Below are 7483 nucleotides of genomic sequence, written 5' to 3' on the forward strand. Positions count from 1 at the left end.
CCTTAATTTTCCTGTAGGCTGTATCTATCTTACCCCTAGTGATATATGCTTCTACATCCCTACATCCCTACATTTGTCACTTAGTGCTAATAAGTCGCTAGAAACAGTAGAAACCGTAAAATACCCAAACTAGGATTACTTATCGCAAGCATGATGTGTTTCGCTTTTTAAAGTATGTTTTTTCCAAATGTTAGCGCTGCCGACATCATATGTCAGAGTTCTTCATAATATTGCACTAATTAGTAGATGCATTTGCAAAAGTAATCATTCTTTCGTATTGTTTGAGTACTTTGGATAAAAATTTATTTTTCTTGTTACGTATGAATACTGTAGGTTAGTATAATTTATTAGAAACTAAGCACAGACATGTTGATTGACAAATAATACCAGGCAACTGGAGTTCAAGGCTTACAAATATACATATGCATCACTTTTCTTTTTTCACTCCCAGTTGGAAAGCACCTTTGCCTCAATTGTCGAGACTTGTCGGTAATGAGGAAGTTTCACTGTAGATAAACCTATCGACGTGCACAGGAAATGAAAATGGTAAAAAGTAACACAATCATTTTTGGTATTATTAAGGAGCTATTACAAATTTTATAAATTACTTAAACTTTCATAGGTAACAGAGCACTCTCATGTCCCTGGGGTGTGCAACTGCCCCAAAGGCGCAAGAATGAGCAATGATCAAGGGCAAGAGGATGCAGAAGGCAATGGAAATCACTGCATTAAAGACACGTTATGTGGCCTGTAACAGAAAAAGTGTCATGATGATCTCTCCATTCGCAAAAGATTCCAGAATAGCCCCCATTCGGGTCTCCACGAGGGGACTGTCAATGGGGAGACGATCTTGAGAAAAAGATTGAATAACCAACGAAAGGATGAAATACTACGAGTCAGGGCGTGGAATGTCAAAGTTTGAACGTGGTAGGGAAACTACAAAATCTCAAAAGGGGAATGCAAAGGCTCAATCTAGATACAGTAGGAGTCAGTGAAGTTAAATGGAAAGAAGGCAAGGATTTCTGGTCAGATGAGTACAGAGCAATATCAACAGCTGCATAAAATGCTAAAATGGGAACAGGACTCATCGTGAATAGGAAGGTACGGCAGAAAGTGTGTTAACAGTTCAGTAACGCGGTTGTTCTCATGAGAATGGACAGAAAACTAAAACGGGCAACGATAGTTCATGTGTATATGCCAAGGTCGCAAGCTGAAGAGGAAGAGATAGAGAAAGTGTATGAGGAAAATGAACGGTAATTTCTGTGCGTAAAAAGAGATGAAAATGTAATAGTCATGGGGGATTGAAATGCGGTTGTAGGAGAAGAAGTAGAAGAAAGATTTACGGGAGAATATGGGCTTGCTACTAGGAATCAGAGTGAAGAAAGACTAATTTGCTGTAACAAATTTCAGTCAGTAATAGCGAATATTCTGCTCAAGAGGAGGAGGTATACTTGGAAAAGATCGACAGATAAGGGAAGATTTCAGTCAGGTTACATCATGGTTAGGCATAGACTCCGAAATCAAGTATTGGATTCTAAGGGAGCAGATATAAACTCAGATCACAATTTACACTCCTGGAAATGGAAAAAAGAACACATTGACACCGGTGTGTCAGACCCACCATACTTGCTCCGGACACTGCGAGAGGGCTGTACAAGCAATGATTACACGCACGGCACAGCGGACACACCAGGAACCGCGTTGTTGGCCGTCGAATGGCGCTAGCTGCGCAGCATTTGTGCACCGCCGCCGTCAGTGTCAGCCAGTTTGCCGTGGCATACGGAGCTCCATCGCAGTCTTTAACACTGGTAGCATGCCGCGACAGCGTGGACGTGAACTGTATGTGCAGTTGACGGACTTTGAGCGAGGGCGTATAGTGGGCATGCGGGAGGCCGGGTGGACGTACCGCCGAATTGCTCAACACGTGGGGCGTGAGGTCTCCACAGTACATCGATGTTGTCGCCAGTGGTCGGCGGAAGGTGCACGTGCCCGTCGACCTGGGACCGGACCGCAGCGACGCACGGATGCACGCCAAGACCGTAGGATCCTACGCAGTGCCGTATGGGACCGCACCGCCACTTCCCAGCAAATTAGGGACACTGTTGCTCCTGGGGTATCGGCGAGGACCATTCTCAACCGTATCCATGAAGCTGGGCTGCGGTCCCGCACACCGTTAGGCCGTCTTCCGCTCACGCCCCAACATCGTGCAGCCCGCCTCCAGTGGTGTCGCGACAGGCGTGAATGGAGGGACGAATGGAGACGTGTCGTCTTCAGCGATGAGAGTCGCTTCTGCCTTGGTGCCAATGATGGTCGTATGCGTGTTTGGCGCCGTGCAGGTGAGCGCCACAATCAGGACTGCATACGACCGAGGCACACAGGGCCAACACCCGGCATCATGGTGTGAGGAGCGATCTCCTACACTGGCCGTACACCACTGGTGATCGTCGAGGGGACACTGAATAGTGCACGGTACATCCAAACCGTCATCGAACCCATCGTTCTACCATTCCTAGACCGGCAAGGGAACTTACTGTTCCAACAGGACAATGCACGTTCGCATGTATCCCGTGCCACCCAACGTGCTCTAGAAGGTGTAAGTCAACTACCCTGGCCAGCAAGATCTCCGGATCTGTCCCCCATTGAGCATGTTTGGGACTGGATGAAGCGTCGTCCCACTCGGTCTGCACGTCCAGCACGAACGCTGGTCTAACTGAGGCGCCAGGTGGAAATGGCATGGCAAGCCGTTCCACAGGACTACATCCAGCATCTCTACGATCGTCTCCATGGGAGAATAGCAGCCTGCATTGCTGCGAAAGGTGGATATACACTGTACTAGTGCCGACATTGTGCATGCTCTGTTGCCTGTGTCTATGTGCCTGTGGTTCTGTCAGTGTGATCATGTGATGTATCTGACCCCAGGAATGTGTCAATAAAGTTTCCCCTTCCTGGGACAATGAATTCACGGTGTTCTTATTTCAATTTCCAGGAGTGTAGTACTGATAAAGAGTACACTGAAGTTTAAGAGATTAGTTAGGAAGAATTAATACGCAAAGAAATGAAATACGTAAGTACTAAGCAATGAAGATATACGCTTGAAGTTCTCTACGGCTATCCGTACTGCAATAATGGATAGCTCAGTAGGCAGTTCAATTGAAGAGGAGTGGACGCCTTTAAAACGGGCAAGCACAGAAGTTGGAAAAAAACATATGTAGAAAGAAGGTAACTGCGAAAAAAACAATGGGTAACAGAAGAAATGGCGATCGTTGAAACAAGGAAGTACAATAATGTTCGGAAAAATTCAGGAATACAGAAATTCAAGTCGCTGAGGAATGAAATAAATAGGAAGTGCAGGGAAGCTAAGACGTAATAGCTGCATTAAAAATGTGAAGAAATCGAAAAAGAGATGATTGTCGGAAAGACTGACTCAGCATATAGGAAAATCAAGGCAACTACTGGTGAAATTAAAAGCAAGGGTGGTAACATTAAGAGTGCAGTGGAAACCCCACTATTAAATGCAGAGGAGAGAGCGCCTAGATGGAAAGAGTATACTGAAGGCCTCTATGAGGAGGAAGACATGTCTGATGTGATAGAAGACGGGACAGAAGTCGATATAGAAGAGGTAGAGGATCCATTATAAGAGTCAGAATTTAAAAGAGCTTTGGAAGATTTCATTAAAATCAAATAAGGCGGAAGGGTAGATAACATTCTATCAGAATTTCTAAAATCATGGGAAGGAAGGGGCAACAAACCGTTGGCGAATATGAGACTAGCGATTACCATCAGACTTTCGGAAAACATCATCCGCACAAGAGCCGACAAGAGCGGAAATTATCGCACAATGCATCCCAATTGCTGGCAAGGACAATATACAGACGAATGGGAAAGAATATTAAGGATCTGTTAGATGACGATCAGTTTGACTTTAGGAAAGATAAAGGCACCAGAGAGGCAGTTCTGAACGTTGCGACTGATAAAGGGAGAAAGACTAAAAAAAAATCAAGACACATTCATAGGATTTTTCTACTTGGAAAAAGCGTTCGACAATGTCAAATGGTGGAAGATATTCGACATTCTGAAGAAAACAGGGGTAAGCTATAGGGAGAGACGGGTAATACACCGCATGTACAACAGACAAGAGGAAATAATAAGAGTGGGAGACGAGGAACGACGTACTCGGATTAAAAGGGGTGTAAGACAGATGTAGTAGATCACCCCTACTGTTCAGTCTATATACCGAAGAAGCAATGACGGAAATAAAAGCAAGGCTCATGAGTGGAATTCAAACTCAAGGTGAAAGGATATCAATGATAAGATTCACTTATGACTAGCATAAACTAAAAAGGCGTTCCTGGCCAAGAGAAGTCTAACAGTATCAAACATAGGCCTTAATTTGGGGAAGACATTTCTGAGAATGTAGCTCTGTGAGCACAGTATTGTATGACAGTTAAACATGGACTGTGGGAAGCCAGAACAGAAGAGAATCGAAACATTTGAGATGTTGTGCTACAGAGGAATGTTAACATTAGATGGATGGATAAGGTAAGGAATGAGGATGTTCTTCGCAGAATGGCACACGAAAGGAATATGTGGAAATAACTGACAAAAAGAAGGGACAAGATGATAGGGCACCTGTTCAGGCATCAGGGAATTTCTTTCATGGTACTAGGTGGAGCTGTAGGGTGTAAAAACTGTAGAGGTACACAGAGATTGGAATACATCCAGCAAATCATTGAGGACGTTGGTTGCAAGTGCTACTCTGAGATGAAAAGGTAGCCACAGGAGAGGAATTGGTGACGTGCTGCATCAAACCAGTCAGAAGACTGATGACGCATAAAAGGTAGCATGATATAACAATACGTCTAGCAATTAATTTGGGGTCCAGGAGACTTGCACATCCTGCACGAACGAAACAACGACCATAGTTTACTGCCACATGCATATACAACGTACACTTTTCTTTCATGTTGTAGGGAAAATTGCCTAAAGTGTGAGCTTAGCAATGTATTGTGGATGTGCATAACTGAAGTTTTTTCTTTTGTTGTTATTTACAAATATGCTATATTCCTATAGAAACTGACGCCTCTGAGGCATCCTTATAACGACGTCAGAGTAATAATACAGGGATAATCTAATTTCTCATGTATTTGTAGCAGTGTACCACAGCACATTATTTTTAATTTGTTTCAGATGAAGTGCTTGTCTATCCTACTCCCATCCAATGCTAGTGGTGCTGCTGCTGCTGGTAGTGGTGGTTATTCTTTAGCGGTCTATTGCGAGTGTGTGTATGTACTTCAGATTTTCAGTCGTTAGTTACAAGTCTGCAACTGTCAGTCTTACAGTGGCATTATTGCTTTAGCTTACTATACGTCATTTTTATATTAGTATTGGTAACCGCTCACAGTATACATTTAACAATCTGCTGTGAGTGAATATATTAGAATTTTTCTGTACTTATTTACGAGGCTACTGTGGATAGTCTTATAACGATGTCACACTTTACTAATATAGGGATAATGTAGACTTGGTAATTAGCAAGACGGTATTTGTTGGTAAATAGTGCATTGCAGAAATTTTTTAACTTCACGCATCTTACATTTACGGATGTGTGGTTTTGGAGTACTGGGTCTTTGTCATGCTTTGGAGAGCTAACAGAAAACGCCAAGATTTTATTCTAGTGTAGTTTTTCTACTGAAAGTACAACTCATCTGTCTTAACAACACACACTATGATGTCACGCACACTAGTAGCATAGGACACACACAGATTTGTTATGTAGCTAGAATTTATTTGTCTACATGTCATTTAGTTTCTGGAAATTTCCTTGAGGATTAGAGAGATATATAATTTAAAAAATCAGAGTCTTTACTATCAACTGCTCTCGCTTCTGCTCAATGTTTCAACAATTAACGACCAGTTAGTCTTATAGCAGCCAGAGGTGGACTTGTTATCTCGACCAATACGTATCAGATATGTGTGTGACTTTCACAATTTGCTGTGTGACAGCCAGGACCAGTGGCAGTTGGTTCTGAGCAGCCCATGTGGATAGTCGTGTGGAGACTATTACATGCAAGTTTCCACATCGCAATTTTTAGTGTATTTAATGAAGTGTATTTCTGTATCATTTCTAGCCACTAGTGGATAATTGTTTACAGTGCAATTTACCAATGCGTAGAAACATTACTTCTCGAATTTTCTATCGTTTATTTGCAAGTATACTATAGTCTTTCCTTGTTCAGCTTCTCTATGTCGTCCTATTAGTGGTGCCCTATTTTTAACATATTATGATAACATTTCATGCTGATGGTGATGGTAAGTTTGTTTTTTCTTACATTATGAATTGAGCGACATTGTGCGTGTAGATTTTTTTATTGTTTTTAAGTCTGCTGTGGACACTCGATAGTAGCACAATATGCTGATAATATAGGTATAATATAGACTTTGTGCTTATCAGGTCTATATTTGTTGTCAAATAATGCACTGTGGTAATTTTTAAACTTTGAAGCATCTAGTATTTACGTAAGTGTTTTGGAATACTGGGGTCGTTCATGATATGTAGTGTTTACAGAAAATGCCATGGCGCAATTGCGTTATGGTATTTCTGCCAATAGAACAAATCATCCATTTTAACGCATACAACATGATGTCACACACTAGTGATGTGGGGGCGACGTGTATTTGATATGAAGCAAGGGTTTATTTGTTTAAATATCATGGTATGATTTTTGTTTAACATTGAAAGTATCAGCAAGTGTGTATTTGCTGTTAATAATGTGTTGTAGAAATTGTTTAACCAGGGATATTAGAATAAGTTGATAAATAATGTTCTGCGGTCGTTAATTATCATCATATTTACGTATATATTAGGATGGAGATGCGGTTATTTGGAAAATCGGTAAGACTACAGCAGGCTACTTAAAAATCGTAAATATAAATTAACTTTGAGAGCAAGAGGTTAAATGTATTTACATATCGTATTATTTTTACATCTTGCCTTCTTATTTTGCTTGGGGGGGGGGGGGCGTGATTGGCCTATGGTAGCGTTACATGATGACCCTCCCACAACAGTGGACAGAACAAGAATGACTAAGGCCACGCAGTTGGTCTAGTAATAAAAGGAGGATGGGGAATGGAGAACTTGATTCCTGTTGGTCCAGAGAGAAAAGGAGGAGAGCAGGTCGGAAGGGGATAGGAACCTTACATGGCACACACACAGTTGCCTCAAGATGGTGGACAGGGCTGGTATTCCTTCAGGGTGTAGGCGACCTTGAAATTAACTATCACAATTGCCTTAGGTGTAAAATAACACCAGAAGTGATCTTAAGATAAAATTGTTATTGGTACCAGAACTCTAGATAACTACTTTTGCCTACCCCGTACTTCGGTAGATCAGAAGTTACTTCAGATGGAACGGTTTGAGTGAGTAGTTCAATATCTTTGCACAAGCATGCAACATACAAAATAGTCGAGATACTACCCCCGAACG

This window comes from Schistocerca cancellata, chromosome 6 (assembly GCF_023864275.1).
Source record: "Schistocerca cancellata isolate TAMUIC-IGC-003103 chromosome 6, iqSchCanc2.1, whole genome shotgun sequence".
NCBI classification, from domain to species: domain Eukaryota; kingdom Metazoa; phylum Arthropoda; class Insecta; order Orthoptera; family Acrididae; genus Schistocerca; species Schistocerca cancellata.